General features: G+C 39.8%; 1 long non-coding RNA gene across 1 annotated transcript; it reads left to right on the top strand.

Annotated features, from left to right (window-relative positions):
• Positions 1 to 3,942: 3,942 nt before the first annotated feature.
• On the top strand, positions 3,943 to 18,446 carry LOC121109684. Its single transcript, XR_005857557.1, has 2 exons — positions 3,943 to 4,102; positions 18,236 to 18,446. It is a non-coding gene; the product is annotated as an uncharacterized LOC121109684 (long non-coding RNA).
• Positions 18,447 to 25,601: the final 7,155 nt, after the last annotated feature.

The raw sequence follows: 25,601 nt of genomic DNA, 5'->3' as shown, positions 1-25,601 counted from the left end.
CTAGCACACACGGTAGGGCAGATAATGTCTCTGGCTGCATCAGATTTTCTAATTAAGCGTGTGGGAGTGGGGGAAAGAACAGGGAGAGGGGAGTGGAAATCAAGCAGAGAGCGCTGTGTGTGTTGTTGTTAGTGCTCACTACTGTAAACTGAAATACAGGTGCCATTAACAATCTGCTGCCTGCTGAGCTGCTCTACTCTGGGGCCTCACTTCCCATTTGGTCTTTTTTGTCTCTGTCTCATAGAAAGCAATGTATGGAAGAATGCTTCAGTATGGCAAGGTGAAGAAATGGCACACAGATTACAGATTTGCCTTTGATACCTGCCATCTAGCAGTAAAAGATGAGAACGAGGCCAGATAATGAAAATCATTAATTTCATAAAAAGAGCATGTTGCTTTGAAAAAAAAAGCCAAATAGAAGCAGCAAATAACTAACATAACAGGTTAAATTACTATTAAAGCAGATGAATAAATAATTCACTATAAGAATTTTTTTTTTTCTTCCTCAGCAGATTAAAATTCACTTGAAAGTATCCAACTGAGATGGGGGAAAATCTCTTTTTCAACACCCTGCAAACACAAAGAGTTCAATACTTTCTTTTCAAGCTCTATTGGTTCATCGGGAGTACTTATACATTTTTTTTCTGTTTCCCGAATGAAACAACACACGTGCACTTTCAGCACAAATAATTGTGCATGTAGTTTAAAAAATGGGTGCCTTTACATATTTGTGGCAGTGTACTTGACAGCGGGAACATTCGCAGGAAGCAAACACAAAGACAACGTCGCTACAGATGAAGCAAATTAATTTTCAGATTGAACATTCCCGAAAATACCGTCCAACTACAGACAGATCATTATGCTGAGGTATAAACTGTGAAAAATTGACAACAGAAAATAAGCAGCACTTACTTCGCAAGCCTCAAATTGGGTAAATCACCTTAGCTCTTATGGCTGCAGGAGCTACATTAATTGCTCAAGATTTGGATCCTAAATAAACTTTTCTGCATGGAAGACAAATCTTTGTTTCATTATTAAACCCTAATGCAAACTGATGGGGCCTATACAAAACAATCTTCTCTTGAAATGTCACTATCAGCTCAATTGAGTTCAGTTTGAAACTGGCAACACACATTGTTCTGTGTTAGATATAGGAACCTGTCGCTGCTTTTTGCTGTGTTTAAAAAAGAAGTTAATATTTGGCTAATATGTTTATATTTGCATAACATTACTGTCTATGCACTGGAAAAGAAGAAAGAAACAGCTGTGGCAAGTCTAAGCCTTATTCATTAATCTTTCATCATCCTGGGACTTCCAGCGTTGTTTTCTCTATTACAGCATCAGCTTTCTATTCAGCAGTGGTATGGGAGAGAAAATTTCCTACAAAACTGCCATTTAGACTTGCCAGATCCACTTGCACTGGACCTGGGCAACTGAGGCTCCACACAAATCATCACCCAGCAGAGATGAGCACAAGGCAGGCAGCATTTCAACTGTACTGGGGTTTGTGGAATCTGCCTACCAGTGGCTGCATGTTTTGCAGGGAACAGGAGGCACCCCAGGTGCAGTATATCCTCCTGGTAGCACAAGAAGAAATTTCAGCTTCTCTGCATCAATCTGAGGTCTGCTCTAACACTTGGCAAATACCCCGGCCCTTGGAATGCCCAGATCACACCCAGAAACTTACAGATTCCGCAGCTGAGGACTAAATCCTCCTCCAGTTGCAATGGTCTCACCGTTGCCTGTTTTTCTTCTCAGCCTCTTTTTGGATGCATGCCCACATTCACAGATGTGCACAGGAGGTAGATGGCACTAGAGCTGCCCTTAAGCACCTCAGCTGTTATTTCGTGCTGCCTCTCAGGTGTTATTAGCGGAAAACAGGCATTGTAGAAATCACAGCAGGATTTTCTTTACACCATTTTTGTTTTTAATCTTTTCCAATTCACAGGAAACACAGTCAATAGGTATTTGGGAATCAGAGCTATGTGACTCTCTCTTCCTCATTAGACTCTGTCTATAGGCACATAGTAATCTGCACGTGGGCTTCAACTCTCTGTAGCGTGTTGATGTTCACTCCAGAAGTAAAGCCATCACTGGGGCCGGTAATCATAGTTCTGCCCAGCTGAAAAAGTGCCATTGCGCACATCTTGGCTCTTGCCTCAGATACCTATCTTTGGGCATCCAGGCCATGGGCACTTGACAGGGGAAGGATAGCCATGTCCATGCTGCAGACAAACTTCAGCCGATGCCTCAGGGACTATCCATCTTTAAGCAGATCTGGGTGGGTCTATGCCTGACCTGTCGTTGCTGTAACAACTTATGTATGAGGTAAATACAAAGAGAGCATTTAAATCCTCACACCATGCTTTAATGCTATAGAACTGACCGAATAGCGTTAATGATGCTGTTCCTTACTGGCTATCCATCACTATGCAAGCACATACTGGTACAAATGTAGGCTGGGCACTTTTTAAGATTAACATAAACTACTCAGGGCAAGGATTATGCAGTATTTCCTTCTGGAAAGTGCCAGTCAAATTTTTGATACTTTCATAACATGCATCATAAATTATTTATGCAAGTATACATGCAAACCACATACACACGTGCTGCAGAGCTACTAGTTCACCTACGATGCATATCAATGGAATTTAGCATAAGACTAAACTCCTAAAATGAATAAATGGTCCCTCTTGGGGTTAAGGTCCGTACTTCTTCATACTGCCTTTCCTTACAGAGATCAGCCTGAAGAGAAACAAAAAGGCATTCTACCTATGGCAGTAAATTCAGACTAGTTTTCACACTAAGAAATGAAAAGAAAAATGCTGCAATATCTTATCATTCTTTGTGTTAAGTGCGTTACTTATGCTTACCTCATTTGTGTTTAATAGGTTGCTTTCATGCTGCCTCCTTGGAGCTACAGATTCTTGTGTTAAACAAGGAAGCTTCTGACAGCTTTTTCTTTCCTAGGGCGAGATTGCTCAACTAACAATAACTAAGATGCCTTTTGACAAGTGCTGCTAAGAGCCAGTAAAGCGTAGTCAATCTGCATCAGTCTGTCTTGGCACCTTTCTTTCAGTTTCCTATCTGAACCCAGGGTGCCAAAGTCTCCTGCAATGATTATAGAAAAATATAAAAAGGGAAATGAATGCAAAAGCAGAAATCATATTAATCAGTTGAAGGAAAGTACTTTTCCAACTACAATTGTGGCTGAAATCCATAAATTAGATGACTGGAGTAATAAGACATGTGAAATGGCTTTTAAGTCCACTACCAGCTCCATGCAATAAATTTCAAATGACATCCAGGCTTTTAGTGGAGGGGATGATTTATTGCAGTCTGCAGGAAGAGGGCTTTCATGGATTATCTCTAAAGTGGCAAAACTCTATTCTGAATTTTTAAAAATTAGTGCAGCTCAGTGAACATTACTGACAAGCAAGTCCAGGAGCACTTAGAACTTTTGGTAAGAAAAAAATATAGACCACACTTTAGAATATCCAAAGATTTTGCTAAGGGAACTACATCTTTTCATAAACTTGAAAAAAAAAAAATGATAAGAGAGTAAATGCTTGCTGTTTGTGTTTTTCTTTACCTGGGCTTCTTGCAGCCAGAGGTATTTCCCTAGTGAACTTTTTTAAGGCAGCATTACTCAGCTTTTGACACTAAAATCTACAACAGTTTGGCAGATAATGCACGTTTCTCCCCAAACCTGTAAGTCTAAATGTACTTTTTCTACTGTGTTTGTCATTAGGAAACGTGTGCGAAGCACTGACCACAGAAGTGCTCTCCATAGACAGCCTGGAGCCTATAGGTATTTCTTCTGAAATAGACTTATTTCCTATTCTCTGGTAGGAGGAATCAGAGAAAATATGTCTCCACTGGTACTAGAGTGCCATGATGTCATAGTCCCTGCATTGTGCCCTACTACTGAAGCATTGCACAGTGTCCAGGTTGTGAGTTTGCCCCTGCCCCTGGGGTGTAGACAGCAGGTAAGAAACCTGGAACGTGGCAGCCCTATGTACCCCCATGCTCAACATGGCAAAAGCAATTTTGTCCAAGGAGAAGATGTTTCACAGGACAGGAGGAAACGTCTTTAAGAAGCGTAAGTGTACTTTGGCTAAAAGCTGGTATAAACAACATCACAACTCAGGACCCTAATCCTGATCACTTTACTGTCTAGTGATAGTATAAATTCTTGATAATTCTCAGTACCTGGGACACTCTGAACTTGCATACCAACAGCAGTTAAAATTGTGGTAAGTTCATGTTAAGGATTCAAAATATTATATATGTAAAACATATCACCTTACACTTTTTTGACACCTTTCATCCAGAATATTTTTAAAGTATTTTATAGACTGCATAGATATCTAATTTCACTGGCACTCTGAGCAGAAAGTAAGTGAAGATCTATGTTTTAGCTAATTAATTTATATAGAAAGCATATAGTGTGTCTGAGGAACAGCCATGACCAGGTTGAGAGCTTATGGCTTAAAATGAAGGGTTGGTCCAGTAAAGGGCATCTAGTGGTTGGGGTCTGGTACAGACCATCTGATCAGGAGGAGCCTGTTGACGAGGCTTTCTTGCTTCAACTGTGGGAGGTGTTGCACTCGCAGGCTCTTGTCCTGATGGGGGAATTTCAACCACCTGGATATCTGCTGGGATAGCAGCACAGCAGGTGGCAGACAATCCAGGAGATTCCTGGAGTCTGTTGAGGACAACTTTCTGGTCCAGGTATTATACGGACCGACCCGAGGTGAAGCCTTACTGGACCTGGTGCTCACCAACACGGAGGAGAGCATTAGAGAGGTTAAGATTGGAGGCAGCCTGGGCTGCAGTGATCATGCCTTGGTGGAGTTTGTGATCTGGAGGAGTGCAGGCCTGGCAAAAAGTAGAGTCAGGACCCTGAACTTCAGGAGAGTGAAATTCTGGCTACTTAAGGAACTGCTGAGTGGGATCTCCTGAGAAAGGGTCCTTGAGGGCAGCTCACGAGGGACACCCTTCTGAGAGCGCAAGAGTTCTCAATCCCCCAGCAGAAGAAATTGAGCAGAGTAGACGGGTGACTGGCATGGCTGTGCAAGGACCCACAGCTTAAACTGAGGGAAAAGAGGGAAATATACAGGAAGTGGAAGCAGGGTTGTGTAGCCTGGGAAAAATACAGGAATGTTGTCCACATGTGTAGAAATAAGATAAGGAAAGCCAAGGCGCAGATGGAACTGAACTTGATGAGGGATGTGAAAGATAACAAGAGGGGATTCTTCGGGTACATAAGCAGGAGGAGACGGATCAAGGAAAGTGTTCCCCCTATGATAAATGAGGACGGAGAACTGGCTTCCTCAGACATGGCAAAAGCTGAGGTGCTCAATAAGTGCTTTGCCTCGGTCTTCACTGATGGTCAGGTTCCTCCCCATGCCTGCCAGGACCCTGAAGCTCTAGGTGAGAGAAGCGGATTCCATCCCGCTGTAACAGTGGAACAAGTCCGAGACCTCCTCATGAAACTGAATGTATATAACTCCATGGGGTGGGATGATATCCATCCTGGGATTCTGAAAGAGATGGCTGATGTGGTTACCGAGCCACTCTCCATCATATTTGAAAAATCATGGCTGTCTAGTGAAGACCCTGGTGACTGAAAAAAGGGAAACATTACTCCCATTGTTAAGAAAGTGAGAAAGGAAGACCTGGGGAACTACAGGCCAGTGAGCCTTACCTCTGTGCCTAGGAAGATCATGGAGCAGATCCTCCTAGAAGCTATGTTAAGGCACATACAGGATAAAGAGGTGATTCGAGACAGCCAGCATGACTTCACCAAGGGCAGATTGTGCCTGACCAATCTGGTGACCTTCTGTGATGGAGTGATGGCTTCGGTGGGTGGGGGAAGGGCAACGGATGTCATCTACATGGACTTCAGTAAGGCCTTTGACATGGTCCCTCACCGCATCCTTCTCTCTAAATTGGAGAGGCATGGATTTGAAGGATGGACTGTTTGATGGATTAGGAATTGGTTGGCTGGTTGCAGCCAAAGGGTTGTGATTAAAGGTTCTGTATCAGGGTGGAGGCTGGTCACAAGCGGTGTCCCTCAGGTTGGTCTTGGGACTGGTTCTCTTCCATCTTCATCAGTGACATAGATGATGGCATCGAGTGCACCCTCAGCAAGTTCGCAGATGACACCAAGCTGAGCGATGCAGTCGATACATTGGAGGGAAGGGAAGTCATCCAGAGGGACCTGAACAAGCTGGAGAAGTGGGCTCATGAAAACCTAATGAGGTTCAGTAAGGCCAAGTGCAGGGTGCACTTCATTTGGGGCAATCCCAGGCATTTAAACAGACTGAACGAAGAGCTCCTTTAGAGCAGCCCTGTGGAGAAGGACTTTGGGGTCCTGGTAGATGAGAAGCTGGACATGAGCCAGCAGTGTGCACTTGCAGTCTGGAAGGCCAACCATATCCTGGGCTGCATTAAAAGAGGAGTGGCCAGCAGGGAGAGGGGAGGTGATTGTGCCCCTCTACTCAGCTCTTGTAAGGACCCATCTGGAGTACTGCATCCAGGCCTGGAGCTTCCAGCACAAGAAAGACACAGAGCTCTTGGAATGAGTCCAGAGGAGGGCCACTAAGATGATCAGAGGGCTGGAGCACCTCTCCTATGAAGAAAGGTTGAGGGAACTGGGCTTGTTTAGCTTGGAGAAGGCTGTGGGGAGACCTCATTGTGGTCTTTCAATACTTGAAGGGAGCATATAAACAGGAGGGGCGACGACTGTTTACAAGGGTGGACAGTGATAGGACAAGGGGGAATGGTTTTAAACTGAGACAGAGGAGGTTCAGGTTAGATATTAGGAGGAAGGTTTTCACTCAGAGGATGGTGACACACTGGAACAGGTTGCCCAAGGAGGTTGTGGATGCCCCATCCCTGGAGGCATTCAAGGCCAGGCTGGATGTGGCTTTGGGCAGGCCGGTCTAGTGGTTGGTGACCCTGCACATAGCAGGGGGGTTGAAACTCTATGATCATTGTGGTCCTTTTCAACCCAGGCCATTCTGTGATTCTATGATTCTAACAAGGGATTAACCCAAATACCTTTCAAAATGAAACCCATCCTAACTTTTGACATACCCTACACATAAACAAAGCTGGAAAAATAAATTATTAGCATAAATCATTACCACCCAACACTTTCTATTTTATTTGTTTGTTTTTAAGGAGCAGCTTCAAATAAGACAGTCACAGACATTACCTTCGTTTTATAGATAGATAAACTGAGGCACAACCTATTCACCAAAAGGTGTTAACAGGTCAATGACAAAGCCAAAGCCTTGGCAGAGCCCAAAGCTTCTCCTGGTGTGTTTTAAACACTTGGATACAATGTAGATAGCATTAAGAAGTCTGTGGTAGGGAAGGTTTCTGAATTCAACATAAAAATTTTACATCTCATCCCTTATTATAATCAAATTAATTTTCTCGGCTTAGGGTATTCAGACGCATCCTAAATGTATATCCCAGTCTGTACTCCACGTAGCACAAGCCACAGAAATACATTAAAATCTGTAAGTAATAGCAACTTCTCTTGCGTCATGAAACATGGGCAAAATTTGGAAGAAATCTCTTTTCCTGTCATCCCTTAATAACCACTTAATTTCCCAAATGCTTACAGTCACTTATGAGACACAGTCTACTCAAGATCAGCTACTTTGTCGTAGGCACACGATATGAGACATTTGCTCCATGCAAATCTCAGTCTTTGGATGATGTACTCAATTGAAAATAAAATAAAAAACATCCTTTATTGGGCTTCATGCTTTAGACATTATGTTAAACTGAAAAAATTCCATAAGAGGACTAAATAAGCTATTATCCACGAACATATAAGCAGACTGCCACCATTCACATATAAGGTTTCCAGGAAATTACAGGCTGGATATCTAGCATTTTTCAAATTTTGGTCATGTGTATACCTTATGTTTAGGAAATGCTGTGCCTGTGTTGCACAGAGTGGATAGGGCACAGTAACAGAATACTTAGCCCTATTGCAGTTCAAAGAAGCTTGTTCATTTTTATGAAAGCTAAATGGTGAAAAATAACTTCTCTCTTGACATTGTAAAATACATGCAAGTTTTTATAAAAGAAATGGCATGGGAAAGAAATAGTTAAACTGATTATTTAGAAATTCACATTGAAATGCATACGTAAGTCTTCCCTTCTGACTTTATGCACAGGGTTTCATTTGCACTGAATATTTCTGTAGAGCTCTACACCAGTTTAATCTTCCAAACCAAAATCTCTTCCTACAGCCTGACTTTTTATGTAGGACTGTGTCTGGAGAAACATTATCGTAAGAAGACAATAGAACGCTCTTTCCTGACAGGTATAACTCCCATTCTCGTTAATGGAGAACATGCTTGCACCGACAGGAAAATTTACCTCAAATCTATGATAAATCAGTCAGATTTGATCTGCTCTATGTGAAATGCAGTGCTGACACTGATTAAATGAGCACTACAGGGCTCTTTCAAGAGTGCATCAATGCCTTTCAGCACATAAGCATGGACAGACAGCTCATAGCTATAAATGAAGGAGAATCATGACTTACATTTTCAGTCATTGGAAGAATTCATTGTAAAATACAAGTAGAGTGATATGTCTTCATTTCACATTTCTGTTCCATACTCCCATTAGTGTGTTTTTTTTGACTATTTATATCATGTATGACAATTTGGGATACAAAGCGTTTTATATGTGCTGGTATGTCATTTTGTAACACTTTGTAGATTAACCTGGATTGTAGTGCAGCACCGTAACATGTTCTTAAAACAACAACAACAAAAACCAACCCTATAGTTCTAATTCTCAGTCCTGTTATCTCTCAGATTTTCTCTCTGATCTTCCTCAACATTTCCTCTCTCGCTAAGAGAAAAATTCTCAAGAGGCCAACCAAATACAACTCTTAAAACACAAATCATAGAAGTCAAGAAGCATCCCAGTTAAGCCTCCATTAATGATCCAGAACAACTCTAACCCCAATTCATATATCTGACTACCCATATATTGGAAGTAACCCAATGCCATTGCACCTACAAGCTCTATTGCAGGCTCAACACAGACAAGCAATTTTTCTAGCTCTCACCGCTTCACTGCTTCATCACTGTTATAAAGCAATACATCTAGTCTAAGTAATCTCCTGTGGATTACCATCACAAGACCTCATTTCTAGAATGAAGAGTTTGAGGCTCTGATATTCAGGGGACTCTTTTCCCCTTCCTGATGCTGAAACTCAAGATCAGAAGAAAAGGGGAAGAACAGAAGAAAGAGGAAAAATAAATTCTTCAGAAAAAAATGATGCTTTCAGAATGATATTTAAAGTTGCACATAACAGATGAGTTCCCCCATTTATAAAATTATAGCTGAGACTCACCAAGTTAGGAGGTGCACTTTGCATGTTCAGGAAGATTTATCACATCCATCCCTAATGGAGAAGTTTGATGTTCCCTGAGACAAATAAACATTTCAATTGGAATGTCAGAGAATATTCAGAATGTAGATATTTACAACAAGAGTAAAGTCTGAAGAAGTTATGAAAGTGCAATGAAAAGAGAAAAAAAAATTAAGTGAGGCCAGGGAAAATGAACCATTTTGAGAACCACAGCTAGGAGAAGAGGTGTGAAACAGAGAATATGTAGAGTAAAATCAGGTCAAATAAACAACAAATGTCCTGACAATGAGGTCTATTCAACGTGGAATAATCTTACTAAGGAACTGAAGCAGAACCCTGTTACCTGTAACACTTCTGCCCAGATATCATTGTTATGATCTCATTAACACTAGGACATCAAAATCTAAACCAAACCAAATCCTTGGTAGTGTAATACAAGAGGAAAACATCGCATAGACAAAATCATACTTTCATTACTCTCACCGGAACAAGGCCTGAATGACTATGTCCATGCACTAGTATAGTTCATAACATTCTGTGAAGAAGGAAAAATAAGAGGATGAAGGTAGGAAGGAGAAGAGGAATTAGTTTTAGGGAGAATCCACAGACAGAAGCAATAAGCCTATTTTCCTTTCGTAAATGAAAAATTGAAAAGCTTTTCAAGCTAGTAAGTAGCCTTTAGGATGAACACCAAGTACTGCACAGGAAAGGGAAATTTGCTTGCAGTAGTAAAGTATCCTATTTCTCATGGATGCTATCCAATTCCCAATGAAAACAAAAGCATGTTCCCTCATTAATACCAGTGGAAAATTGGATTAGGCCCTAGAATAAAGTAGGAAACAACTCTTCAAACTACTTCCACAGTCTTGAGAAATCAGAGGAAAGTATATAAAACAGGTTCCTTTGTTCATTGCCTTGCCCAATCCTTTGCAGTCCAGCAGAAAAGATATAGAGTTGCTCAGGTTTGATTCCATTCTTATTCTGTCAAAAGAATATATGATGTTCAGAGTCTTGAACAAAATGGTATGCATGCTGAAGAGTGAAAAACCTATAGAATCATGCATGGCACTTTCATTCGCATAAATGAAACCACATACGTACAAGAAGCACTAAGCCAAAGAGAGAAGTACTTTTACATCCACACACTGTGTTCGCTACGTGAAACATGACAGATTATTCTATGTATGGATCCATTCCATGAAGAATCCAAAGGCCTTTGACACCTCACATCAGGCAAATAATGCATTTGAAGAACGACCTACCAGACACAGCTCTCAATGAAATAAAAGAAAACAGTCATCGGAGAATTAACAGTCACAGAGCAATGGACCTGTTTTACACTAAAAAGACAGTATCTGCAAACACCCAGCTAAACCAGAAGCAGGAGCAAAATTAAATCTGGCAACAAATAGATGCATAAATAGGAACAATCATACCAGGAGACACCTCACTGGGTGATTCTGCCTTCTCTTTAGTTCTTCCTGCAACCCAAGGTCACTTGCCATTACGTGCTTATGACAAAATGTCATAGCATATGCACAAGCTCTTTAGCTATCAGGTAGCCACTCAGATGTGATCATCAGTGGTCATTACTTCAATATGGTGAAACACCAGCATGAACACCCTGGCTACAAAAGCCAAGAGATTATTTTAGATTTTAAAAAAATGCAAACGTAAAAATTATGCTGAAGCTACTGCACAGATATTCCTAAGTCTTTTGGAACCTTAGTTCAAAGAAGAGTTCTGTTGAACTGGACAATATACAAACATACTGGGGAAAAAAAAAGATGATCTTTGGCCCACAGAACTTCCAATCTAAATAGACAAAAGAGACCGTAACCAAGAGACACAGAAACAGAAGAACCAAAAAAGAACTCCAGTAAATATGAGAGAGAGACCAGGATACCAGCAGAGTTGCAGCTAACAAGTTGGTTTGTTGAAAACTTTTTTTCCCCCCCTCAAATGGGCATTATGGAAAAGGGAAGTATGAAAACAAACAGTGAATATGTTTATGAAGAAGTCTTCCCAAATTGCACAGTGTATAAGGAAACATAGATACTTATTTAATCTTTAATAGGAAAGATGCAGAACCTGGCATCGAAGAAAAGCAGAAGTCACATTTTGGTAGTGAATAAGAAGTAGTTAAATTGGCAGAAACCCCAAATGCCTTGGAAGTGAAGACAAACTGCTTATATGTAAGTCAATAGGAAAAGGAGAGCCAGCAGAAAGAGGCAGAAAAAGGAATGAGTTGGACAAAACTACAGAGTAGCAAAGTGATTTTTATATGAACATTATGGGTGAAATTAAGTGTATTATTTTTCAGATTATGTTTTCTTGCATAATACATTTTATTATACATGTGCTAAATTTATGATTACCTTTTAATTACTTAATCATAGAGTTTTAATTAAACAAATACTCTGGAAGAAGAAAGCACATGGCTGTATGTATTCACGTTCCCTCCATTATGAAAAATTCCACAAGCTGATTTTTGTAAATGTGTGTTTTTCTCTGCTGAATATTCTCCATTTCTAACAGGGATGTGGGAAGGAAGAAAAAAGTTTTGACATTCAGCCTGTACTCCCTCCCCTCCCTTCCTCTCTTCTTCCTTCCCCATCCCCCTCCCTTAAAGTCTTTACCTATTTGTATATTATGACAAATGTGCTCCCATCTCCACAGGAGCAAATGTACTTCAAGAATTCCTCTTGGAAATCCATGCCTCAATTTTTCTTTGTTTAAGTAACATGAGGAATGAGCAGAAGTGTCTCCAATTTCTTTCATGACTAAGCTCCTTCATTCATACTCTTCAGAGGTATGGTGTATATAGTACTTCAAAAGTTTCAGTCAATAGGTTGGTCAAGCAACCAAATCTGAACTCTGATATTAAAAATTAAACCTTCTGAAACTAATGAGTCACTCTGTAATGAGCAGTAATTGCAGTTCACTTCCCATACCTGACCTCAGATTACATTTTGGAGTAATTTAAAAGCACAAATAAATGTATTTTACCGTTACACACAATTTTCTAAACAAGAGATGCTGGAACACATAATACGCTTTGCATAGTTTAGATAATTAGGCTGTTCCACATGTAATGGTCACTATTACCCTCTCACACCACTGCTGCCTATAAACACATAGTTCACATTTTCACTAAAAATTGTCCATGTTGGGCAACCACAAGAAATTCAACAAGCTTGCTCAAATTTTGCATGGAGGCTCTTGTTTTTATATTAAAAAAATGCTGTAAAAGCTATAAGCAACTAAGTAAATTATTTTTTCATCAGTTTTAGTCTTTTATAAACGCTTAGATTACTTGAAACCTAAATAGAAGGTTTTATTTTCAGTCAGTCCAAAATTTGAAAGTTTAAGTCTTTTTAAAATTAAACAAAAAACCTGTTTAGTCTAACCTAAAATAATTTACCCTTCCCAGAAATTTTTGAACAGTAAAGAAAAAAAAAGGAAACACGGTTATTCACATAGTTATGTGTAAGTCCAAAACGTTCTCAATGAAGGACAACATTCGCAAACTTAGCAGGGATCCAATCTGCAATATTTTTCTTTGCTTCTGAATCTGACTGACAGCAGATACTTGCATCACGTGGAAAATGGTACAGCACTGTGATTGAAACAGTATTACTGCTGACTTTTCCCACTGTACATGGTTATACCATGGTTTCTAAAATAAGCAGTGGGATCATATTGTCTTTACAAACTATTTACACTGGCAAAACGACAAGAGACAAAGCTTTATATCAATGGATAAAAAGAGAATAATTATATTTAGGTACTGCAAGGCACTTCTCTGAATAAGAAACTTTTAGTGTAATTTCTATCTATTGCTACTTGTTGAAAAGAGTGCAAAGACAGTAAGATATCTCTATTTTGTTCAGTTCTCTCTCTGTTTAAGTGTATTTCTTTACGCAGGCAAGTCCTGTGTCTTGTATCTTATTGCTAAGAAATTCTAGTATTTAGACAGTCAAATGCTCCAGCTCTCACAAAATATTTTGAGGCCACACATCACCTAAAGTAACAAGTTTTAGAAGGCGAATGTCTTTACCATGGAAAAGGACTATGTGATGGCACAGCTCCTCTCAGCACGAAAGACAGACTTCATAACTAGAAGCACGCCGTGGCCCATGACCCATAACATGTCTGTCTACATTGCTAAACGCAGCCGATGCTGAGTCAGAAATGCTTCAGATTCCACAGGGCTGTGCACTGCATTAGTTCCTCTTACCAGGGAAAAGGGAGTTACCATCCAGTGAGCTCTAATTTTCTGCTGTGAGCCCCTGAAAAAGGCTTTGGGCATGTCCAACTTCCTAGTGGCTTCTGATTCCAAACACGTTGCAGTAATGCAGCCAAATTCATGTCCAAAATTGAGAGGACTCAGGCATTCTGTGCTCTCCCAGGGAAACCGGAAGTTCAGGCATTTTCACACTTCCCATACCAGGACTCCTCAGACACAAGAAGGATCTGTTCAGATGAAGACACTTGAACACTTGTTTGTGAAAGGCCATAACCACAACTACCACATACAGGAATGAGTGCACCACATGTGAATCACAAAATGGATACCTGAATCAGCAGTATGAAAATGGCTAATATTTAGAGTCATCAGCACCCAGCAGCTGTATTCATGCATGAGACTGCTAATTTATGACATCCAAACCAATATACTCACAGCAACATGCCATTCATTTTTACTGAACTAGAGAATTATATTCAAAAAAGCTCAGATCCTTCTCCCATTCTCAGCTGGAGATCATGAATTATTTAATTTTTTTGTTCCCTTTGTGGGGGGCACCAATTTTTGTGTGGCTTAACAGTTATATCATGCTGCATTTTTCTCTCCCAAAGCCTTCTTCCAGTTCTTGATGTGAAAGCTTAAGCTTTCTGTACACAACTTTTATTTCAAATGAAAAGCTTCATGGGTTTTTGTCAATATCAGACTTTACATTTAATTTTTCCCTTCATAGTTCACAAAATGGCTATTTCTATAATTCATTCCATGTTACTTCATAGAGAAGATTATTATGGCAGCATACACCCATCAAAGTCATCTTGCTCATCAACAAAACGTTGTTTGTAGCAGCCACACATCAATGAAACTTCAAGCCTGTGACTGTTGCTTTTCATAATTATATTTTCTAATCCCTCTTTACACACGAGAGCTCAATTCACTTCCTGGTACAATACATTTGCATCCTCTTCAAATCCATTAGCAGTACCACAAGACTCACAGCATCTCTCTCTTCAAAATAGTGTGTTATTAAGTTACCTTGCAGCAGGCTGAAGACTATGAATATTTTAAGTCCACTGTGTGTTCCAAGTCAGAGAAATCAATCCTACTCTTTTACCATACTGGCCAATATTCTAAGAACCGCTTTTGTTGCAGGCACAACAATATACAGTATATATATTGCAGTGGGATTTAATATGATAGTGACTCTGCAATCTCTCAAGTCACTTTTAGCCTGTAGCACTTTTGAGTGGGTGATCTCAGCCTACCACCAGGCTCAGTCAAGCACAGTATCACAAATGTGTTCAGTAAAACAAAATAAATTCATCTAATGAATTGTTGCTAAGAATGCGGATGTCAAAGATATCATCTAAACAACTAGCAGAAAATTTCAAAGCACTTCATCATGTCTAGAAGTGACTTGGCTAACACTGCAGTTCTTTGGGTTTTTCTGTGCCCCTCTCCAACAGAAATATAGATTTCTTTTCAAAAATTTGAGACATTTTACTGAATCAGTTATCAACCGTTCACACAAAAATTCATTTTGCTTTTTTGAACTAGTGGTTCAGTCTGAATTTGCAATGAACCATGCAAAACCATGGAGTGCCCATGGTTTCCAAGCTTTGCAAGTATTGGTCCAAGGCTGACAACATGAAAACTACCACAAGTGCAGATGACGGAGATGGACTCATAATTTCCAGCTCTCACAGCCTCCACTAGTGACAAACAAAGCCATTAGCAAAACAAAAAGCCCTTTTCTAGAGACTTTGCAGTGTTGGAAATTGAGGCGAATTTACCTTAGGAAATTTTAAACCCATAGGTGGCCTATGAAGCTTCTAAGTTTCAATCTAAGGCCTTCATCAAATAGAGCAGCAACTGAGCTTTTAATAATATTGCAACACAAGGCCTGCAATGAGTTTGAGGCACTCTGCCTGGAATTAACTGGTGCCCCAGTGTGAACAGTGCCATACAAGTCTCCTTAAACTCACATGTGAGTAGTGTAGGGTATGCGAGCAGAAAGTGTTACAGAAACGTATGCCATAGCATGAGTTGGTATATTCCTTCTTATTTTCACCATTCCAAAGACAAGGCAAATTATATTTCACAAACAGTTTTCCAGCATGAGATAGCCCTTTTTTTTAATATATATTTTTTACTACTTTAAGTATTATTATTGTTATTTTTTTTTTACTACTTCCCTAGTTCAAAACCCACATTTTGTCATTTTTCCTGCTGCACCTTGGAAATATTTCTAAAAAGCTTAAGAACAAGCAAACAAACATGCAAACTAACAAAACACCAGTAGTTTTATATAAATTGTTTAAGCCAGATAACTCTTACCCTCATATACAGAAACTCTTACTGGTCTTCCTTTCTTCCCAGTTTTACAGCCGAAATGACTGAAGCAATTTAACAGTGAGCAATTTACCACCATTAGAACCTTTTCCTCAAAACTGAATTTGAACCCTTCAGGTTTCCAGCAGTTTGCAATATCCATTAGCCTACATTTATGTGTCTGGCATGCCTTAGCTTCCTACAAAACAGCAATGCTTCTGCTGTACAAGATGACTGTTATCAAAACAGACACTGACATACCAAACCCAGCAGGAATTCCTCAACTAAGAATAGCCAAACGCTCTCTCGTAGGAAAGCTGGTTTTCTTAAGCTGCCTGCCTCCATCTTTTGACCACAATTGTGCAGAGAGACCATAAAATTAATAGGTTTATTTATTTGTTTGTTTCATTTAGACAAGAGAGTCATCTATATAATATTTGAAATCATATTAGTAGTTGCATCTGATAATATAAGTGATCTTGTGCCACAATATGAAGGTTCTGTCCCACCATCAGCAAATCTTCAATCTGCCATTCAAGAAAATTAACCACAGGGTAAAGACCTAGAACAAACAACCAATAACAGGACAAATATGATGTCAGGGTTTAGGGGAGGGGATCACTGTTCCATTGAATTTGAATTCATTTTTCCATGTTCTGAGAGTGTGGGATGCAAGGCACTTCCATTCATCACCTCTAATTTACTATAACAAATTGCACATGATCCAGTAGTGTCTGCTGAGAGACTGCACAAGAGAGCGCAAGTAATCAGCAGTGCAATTCCCAATAATCAGCCAGATCAGCATCCATCAGAAAGTACACAAGCTAGCTCTCCTCATCAGATTCTGTACTTTCCTCCCATTCCCCTTCTACAAGGCCTGAGTGAAACAGCAGTCACAGCAGGAGACATTAATCTCACTGGTTAGTAGTAATAATAAAAGCTGTGCACAAATAGCCCCTCTCTCCCATCTTCTCAGTATAAGGGACACATGCTTCACAAAGAAATTCCTGTTCTTAGAACCATGACATGTTATACAAGAAGAAAACAATGTTCCATGCTATTTCCAACTCTTTCAACCTAGTGGTAATTCACAACAGGAGTTATCAAACCTACATAGTAGTTGGTCTAACAATTAGGTAACAGAGTTTGACCAGAACTCATCTCATTATATCCATGTACAGCAAGCATTCATACATAACAAGGTAAAAACAAGTGTTCCAATACACATACTGGCTTTTTAGCTGTTATTTATTTACTTGGCATATGCATAGAGGCTTTCACGTGTAGGCATATTTTGACCTCAGAAGAACAATTGCTGGTTTTATAGCTTTGAAAAGATTTTGCACCTCATATTGATAACTGTAACTTGTGTTATAAGAAGATTATTCACTGAACAGCCAATCTTGTTGAGCACTGAACACCATCTCTGTCATACTTCACCACCTGCAGATGTTTGGTCACCCTATCGTTGAGCTTGGTCTGTAGAACGTCATGGCAGACAAGAATACTCCTTTTCTTTGAGAACCTAAATCCTCCCTATAAGTTCTGGCTAATTAAGCTTTTCTCCATTGCAGTAAGACTGGAGAATATGTTCAAATTTTCCAAAGAGGGACAACTGAGGCCCAAAACAGTCTTCCAGCATTTTAGGAATAAAAGAGCACATGGTTTACAAAGAAGGTCAGAAGAATTATCCTCATTTTACTAAAGTTTCTGAACCATGCAGTCATCCCTAGACAAATCTTTTCACACCTTGCTGACCAGAAGATTCCAACAGACAACACAGAACTTCCAGAGTGGAGCAACTGTTCATGCGCTGTAGAGATTAGATCAGAGTATATCATATGAGTTATATGTGCTACAGACAAAATTTCTACCACCATGTATATGACTCAGATACCCCTGGACATTTAAAATGGCACTCACCATTTTTACTCAATGGGGACTGCTTGGATATTTGCTATACAGGTACTTCAGAAAACTACGAGTGGGACCCTAGAGGCTCTGTTTCAGTACTGTGCAAATAACATCATTTCTCTTGTTTCCCCTATTTGGGATGCAAGTAGAATTTCTTTAACACTACATTGCAAGTAATTACTTAAGCCTCATTGGTAAAGTCCTTGGAAAGTGAAAAGAACCAGGTAAACAGTGCCATTATTTCCTCCAGATCTTATTTTTAGTAGATGTTGTCTGTGGTAATCAATAACTTTTTTTTTTTTTTCTTTTTTTAAACCTACTTACAGGCCTTCTGAATATCAAGCCAGACAGACATAAAGGTGTAGATCTTTTGAAAACATTTGGACACCCAACTGCTCTATGTTTCAAGCTCTGGAAGTCACAGGTCTGCTGAAGTAGCAGTTACTGGCCACCCATTGTGCTGACAAATGATTTGTAGATTTGTGCTGCAAGGCAGATCAGGGTTAAAAAATAAACACTCGTTTTCAGACCGCTGCTTAAACCAGCTCAATGAACAGATTAACAGTGCATGGCCCTGCAAATAGTTGTATCAGCACAACTGACAGGGCAAGAGGCTGTGGTTTGGGGGGTGGGACTGAGCAGCTGCAGCTGGAATGCCTCAAGTTTGAAGCCCCTCTTTGAGTTTTTTAAGCATCGAACATATCTGAGAAAGTCGACCCCCAGTTCTTCAAAAAAAAAAAAACTGGCAGAGTCTTTTTTCCAAATGAAATAGCAAATTATGAAACCAAAGAAAATTTGTCATAGTACAATTGCAACAAATAGCATGAAAGTATTAATATGGTACTATCAATGAAAAAGAACAGTTATCAATAGCAACCCGCATGCTGAATACAGTCTGTTAGTAGAGGTGTTTTAATGTTATTATTTTATCCCTCCTCCTCCTATCCCCATATACTTGTCTCATTTGAAGTGAAAAAACAAGAAAGCGTTAAGTATCTAGTGAAGAAGGTGAATCTTAGAACATAGCTCAAAGCTTTAGGAGAGATGATCATCCTTCTTTACAACATATTAACAGCTGTAAGCATTCAAGACTGTCCTTCTTTGCTCTTTGAACTTAATTGACACCAATGAATATAACTATGAATACACAATATAGGTGGATTCGTTTTCAGCATGTTCATCTATTAGCAACACACTGCAGTTATCAACAAGGTGAATCAGTCTGCATGAAGTACATTGGCAAGCCTATGTATGACTAATACAAAACTAGTTTTGTTGCACTCAGAGCAAAGGAATGCCATGCTGCTGCACAGGTTTTCTACTCCAAGTCCTACATCAGTGCCAAAAGCATCCACTCCTTGCAAAATGGATGACTTATTCAAAAAAACAGTTTGTTAATAGGCAACTTCCTACATTAGAGGGGGAGATTGCAAAGCAGAGCTAAGGATTCCACGCCTTTGCCAACAAGCACTGTAGCAAATTGGAATTTCTCTCATTAATTTCAATGGCTTTGTTTCAAGTCATTAGTGATGAGAGGACTTACCGTATCTTCAATTAAGACACACGTCACTTCAGACATTGCGATCTGGATAATGGTAAGAGCAATAATGTGTTAGCAGTGTGGTAGCTCACCCACTCATTTCACACCAGTGAGAAGAAACAATCATTTTTACTAAACCAGAAAGCCACCACAACATGTTTCTCTGGAAACTGCAATGCACATGTGATTTGAGTATCTCTGGATTGGCCCTAAAGAAGCAACAACAACAGTCAATGATTTACTTGTACTTCTGTCACAGAGTCCTCTGATGCTTTAAGTGAGGTAAGTCTAGACCAGCTTCAGTTTCAGAGTTTCATGTAACTAAATACAGTGCTCTCATAAGGCCTAGAGTGAAATACTGAGCAGAAGCTTAGCTCAGTTGTCCTGATTTAACCTGTAAGATGCCCACTGAGTCCTGAAGGAAAGAAGTTTCCTTAGACTAAAGTTAATCGCTGAGAGTGGCTTTAAAGCAGCTGATTTTCTCGCTTGCATTTGGTACCTGTTAAAATAAAGTAAGTAATTATTTACTCCAACAAGGTAGCCAAAAGACATAAGTGCCCTAACATTGTCCTTTGCCAGTAGCAGTTCCTTCATGCTACTGGAAAACTATGCTGCAGTTGCTATTTGACACAAGTTCACAAACACCCCTGCCCTAAATGTGAGTACTGTTTGCTGCAGTTAAGAGCCATAACAGATATTCCCAAGTTATAAAAGAGATTTTTCCAAAGCATGTTAGACTCCTTCCACAAAAGAAGGCATTCTGCAGTCATTCTCAATGTCAGAAAAGAGAAAAAAAAAAAATAATAATAATAACAGAGCCTTCTTTACAAGCTCACAAGCAGTGGAAGACAAACATCACCAAAAGCTAACATTAGTTTCTTGAAGATAAGCTTTAGCATTAAATTTAGAAGTCAGTCTGTCCGTCTCTCTGTGTCTCTCAATTTTTATGTATGATGTTATTACAGCTGGGGCAAAGCTCACACACGGGAAAGGATACATGCACATTCATGAGCATCACAAACCAAATCAACAGTACTCCAGGTACTAATCAGCTAACTAAAACTAAATCTCTTGGGGGCTATTATTCCTCCTCCTTGATTATTTTTTATTTTGTTATTTTTTTACTGATACCACAAAATGTGCCAGGTATTTTGAGGAGACTGATCATTTGTTCCAAGTGCAATTTTACAGATTTCCACAGACATTTAACACGTGTAAGTTTGCAATGTTTAAGATCAGTCTGTGAACACTTATAGAATCATAAGGTTGGAAAGGACCTACAAGATCATCTAGCCTAACCATCCTCCCGTTGCCCTTGCTACCACAAGCCACTAAACCATATCTCTTAGCTCCTCATCCAGACGCCTCTTGAACACTGCCAGGTATGGCGACTCCACCACCTCCTTGGGCAGCCATTCCAGCATCTGGCCACTCTTTGAGAGAAAAAGTTTTCCTTATGTCTAATTTAAATCTCCTCTGGTACAACTTGTGGCCATAGCTTAACTCTACTCCCAGCAGGAGTACTAGAGGAAGCACTGGGGCTCATTGAATATGCATTTGTTTGCAGCACTCAGTCCTCTATCCCCAAGTCCAAAAGCAATAAAGGAGTTCTCTGGTAATGTATTGGCATCGAACCATGCCAGAGAAATCTTAAGTGAATGCACACTTTTAAACTGCTGTTCCAATGTCATCCCAGTACCATGTATATTGTCTTCTAGCAATCAGTAGTGTCTAATAAGTCCATATCATATTATTTATCTTACAAATTGAACATCGGGCTCTGTAGCATATTCCTTTTTTAAAAATAGAATTTATCACATCCTAATACACAGAAGTGAGTAAAATGAAAAGATAACTAGAAAAATGAAAAGATCAACTAAACAAGAAAGTATCTTGACCAGGACTTTTTCAGCAGGATTTTCCAATAAGAAGGCTTCCAATACTCACGCAAAGCCCATTCAAGGTTTCTGACCTTCTTGGTGGTCTGCTTTATTCTTCTGAAGTTCCAGAATGGTATTCCTGTCTCAGTCAATTTAGTTTATCTGTTATTATTTTATGCTGTCTTGCATAACTTCACAATTTCCTTTGAAATAGTATAAACTCTGCATACACGTTCAGCATAATCCTCACTGCTTTGACCTTTATTATATCTCTAGTGACTGACAAAACAGAATCACTGCTAGGAAAATTTGGGAATTAATACATGATCCTTACTTCAGTAAAGATCAAAGTCAAAATAAAAAGTCAGAATTGTGGAAAAAAAAAATACAGACTGACATCAAAGCAACAAATTTTCTTTTTATTTCAACCATTCTATTTTTTTTTCAGTGTTTTCTGAGATCCTACCTGCAGAATTGCCTTCAGCTCTGGGTTCCCAGCACAAGAAGGACATGAACCTATTGGAGTGGGTCCAGAAGAGGGCAGTGAGGATCGTCAGAGGGCTGGAGCCCTTCTGATGATCCTCTCCTTCTTTGAGGAGTCAAATGAAGGGAGCTGGGCTTGTACAGCCTGGAGAAGAGAAGGCTCCAGGGAGAACTCATTGCAGCCTTCCAGTACTTCAAGAGGGCCTACAAGAAAAGATGGGGAGGGACTCTTTACTGGGGAATGTGGTGATAGGACAAGAGGGGAGATTTAGGTTTGATATATGAAATTCTTCTCTATGACAGTGGTAAGGCAGAGCAACAGGCTGCTCAAAGAAGCTGTGGATGCCCCAGCTCCAGAGGCATTCAAGGCCAGGTTGGATGGGGCCCTGAGCAGCCTGATAGGGTGGGTGGCAGTCCTGCCCACAGCAGGGGGAGTTGAAACTGAATGATCTTAAGATGTCTTCCAACCCAAGCCATTGTATGATTCTGTGTCTGATTTGAAAATGTCAACATTCTGGCAGTTTAAAACCTTTCTCCCATACACTCAAAATATTTTCCAATTTGAAAACCCTGTCCAGTATTTGTGTTTCCAAAACAATTCATATTTTGTGAAAAGAGCCATTTTTAAAATAAAATAATTTTTATCATAACATTTGAGGCCAAAAGATCGTGTGTGCCACACCATCAAACATAAGGCATATGGACTGCCCTTCATTTGCAGAGAAAGACAACTTCAAAATGCCTTGCCAAATGTAACAGGTATCCATATTTTAAACAAATTTAGTCTGCGATGGAGTGTCTATTACCACTTGCCTGGAAAGAAATGCTTGCCACTCAGACCCCTGCTATTTCCCATGCAATTGAGGTCTCAAATTTCTGGCAATGAAAAGCTTTTTAAATACCCGCAGCATCATGTATTCTAGACACAGATCTATCCAGTTTCACTCCTTACATATGAGACTCTTATCGTCTCCATCACACACTTTGCTGCTTTACCTCCAGCAGCTCCTGGGCGGGCAGTACAATGCTGTGCTCCAGAAAGCAGGCAGCTGGATGCGGCTGGGCAGCTCTGAGAGCAGTTATGTCTGGCACAGCATTTCCAATAAGTTGCTATACCAGGGAGCACAGGCCTCTAACAGCACGTGGCACATGCATAGAGCCTTGCTGGAAAGTAGGCTCTTCCTAGCTACAGTCCATTCGCGTCACGTAATCTGGTGAAGGAGAACAGGGAGGAAAGGATGGGAGATAGAAAGACCCCTTATGGCCACAGAGCTTTACATGTCAGGTAAGAAAAATCCTGCCATGCCAATATGCAGCTCCACCAGGCACATGTCAATGTGCAGGGTAGGTGAGGAATGCTATGCCTCCCTGTCACGGACACCTAAGCAGGCAATGTGAAACACTCCCGTAGCGTTCCACACGTTCCATTTTATCCTATTTTTATTATATGCATGCCCAGTGGTTTCTAAATGCTGCTAATTTGCTGTGCTTCCAATATCAACACTGATTCTGATTGAAAAACATATTAGATAAGTTTAAAAAAAAAAAAGTAAGAGCAAGCAAACATATTAATTATTTTCTACGGAGGAGCTAACAAATTAAATACGGCCTTGACTTTATTGTCCTGGCTTAGGCTTGCAGTAACCTCACAGACCTGACAAGAAAACAGTCACTTCTTAAATGAATGCATTGAAATTCTTCCATCACTGCAAGGAGCTCATGAATTGTTTCAAAACCACTCACATAGGAGAGGCCAGAACCTTTGACAGAGCTGTGTTCTATTTCTTAATAGTTATAATAAAATAGCAACTGCAAACAGCCACAAACCCAAGTCTACCCTGCTTATCTATTTGCATTTAGGTCAAGATTGGAAGAAGTTGACATGCAGATGCAGAAAAGAAGCTATTTTTAGCTATTGTTCTCAAAGAGGAACCTACATAGCCATGCTTCAATCCAACTGATCAGTTTGCACCTACCTGCGTATGTTAGGTTTGTGCAGCATCCATACACATTTAGACTGTCCCAGCCTTGCAACTGGCCCCGTAATTCCAGTAAACAACATAATATAATAGAGCACAGCACACTCAGAAAGTGCTGTGAGAGGACAAATTAAGGAAAGGCATTATTTCTGCTCCACCTGTTCAAATGTTAATAAAGGCTTGTAGTAGTGACACTTTCCTGTTTTCTGATCCTACTGTAAAGAAATTAAAAATACATCCTCGTACGCCAAATCCAAACCAAAAGTATTGATTCTGAAAACAGAGGACAATGCAGTCTGTCCTGTAACGTAATCAATGTTCAGAATTGTAAGTACGTTAAAATGTCTGATAAACAGTAAACAGCTCACACATGCTCTGGCAGTAGGCTGGCTAATATTTTATCATTTATCTGATAAAGTCAACAAAAGAATTTAAGTCAGAGTGGAGGCATACACTGAATATTTCATCACCTTCTTAATTGCAGAATACAGACAAGACAATTTCTTCCCTTTGGGAAAAATAAATTTTAAAAGTTATTACTGATGGGAATCAGTTTGGCAATTAGGTTAAATCCAACTGAAACCAACCAGAATGGGAGTGCTGAAAACATCACAGCGCTGAAACACATTCAGCCGACTCTATTAATTTACATGATGAAGCAGAAATGTTGATAGCAAAGCTTGTGTAACTCAGCAAGCCGAGGTTACATTAACACAGAAGAAAACACTGCTTTGTGCTTTTTTTCTTATAGTTAATTTGCAGTCTTCAGAAGCTGCTATTCTTTTGCCCAGCAGACAATATGATATACCTAAGGCTTTTCATTCCGACTTCTGATTTAAAGGTCTTCAGCTTGTGCTACAGACCTTAGCCTTGAAGCCAAGTGCAAATTAGCTTTAAATCAATGAAGCTGATTAAAGCTTCATTGTGTTTGAGCCCTTTAATATAAGAGGAGGGGGAGGGGAAGAACTCACTTGAACATGGCAAAAGAGCTGCCTCTCAACTTGGAACATATGTAATGCTTTTCAGCTCCACTTTACCCTGACAAAACCATGAAGGGTTTAAGGCCATTTACCTGCTGACAGGATGAAACCAAAGTCCCAATTCAGTGAAAAAAAGGCCAAGAATCAGAGATGTTGCTATGCAAGCAGAAAGTAAAACGCTGCTTTCAGAAATAGCAGGGGAAAGAGAAGAGGGCAGATGGAAGGAGATAGACATCAAAACATCTCTCCAGGAGGGAACCAGGGCACAAGCTTCCCACCCTGGTGCAGCAGAATTTTTGTTTTCTCTTTTCTTTTTCTTTCTTTCTTTTTTAAATGCATAAGTTCCTATTAAGAGAAATAAGCTGTAGAGGAGCTGCAGCACTATAAAAGGAGCTAGCTCTTTCATGGAGTTCCATTCTCAAAACAAGCCACTTGTCTCCAGGGGCTCTCTTTCACTTGGAATGCAGACAACCTGCCAGATTCACCTTTAAAAAACAATAACGGTACCAAATGAGAACAGGGGAAGATCCTTACACTGCTTTGAATACCACCGTGGGAATCCATATTGCACAAATGCTGGGATTGCTTTCCTTTCTTTCTTTATCCGATAATATTCAGTAGAACCTAAATATGCATGGCTTCAACAAAAAGGATGATAGGCTCTTTTTCTTGTACGTACATATTTGGAATCTCAGAAGAAAAAAAGTTAAAATACAAACATATTCCAAGTACTCCAAGATATTGCACTTTAAAAGCAGAAATTATCTCAGAACAGAGCCCAACACAGAGACAATCTGCCATTTGCTGTGTCTAGAACCCTGATACTGTTG

The sequence above is a fragment of the Gallus gallus genome, chromosome 2, assembly GCF_016699485.2.
Source record: "Gallus gallus isolate bGalGal1 chromosome 2, bGalGal1.mat.broiler.GRCg7b, whole genome shotgun sequence".
Taxonomy (NCBI): Eukaryota; Metazoa; Chordata; class Aves; order Galliformes; family Phasianidae; genus Gallus; species Gallus gallus.
This window is presented reverse-complemented; position numbering and strand designations above follow the sequence as displayed.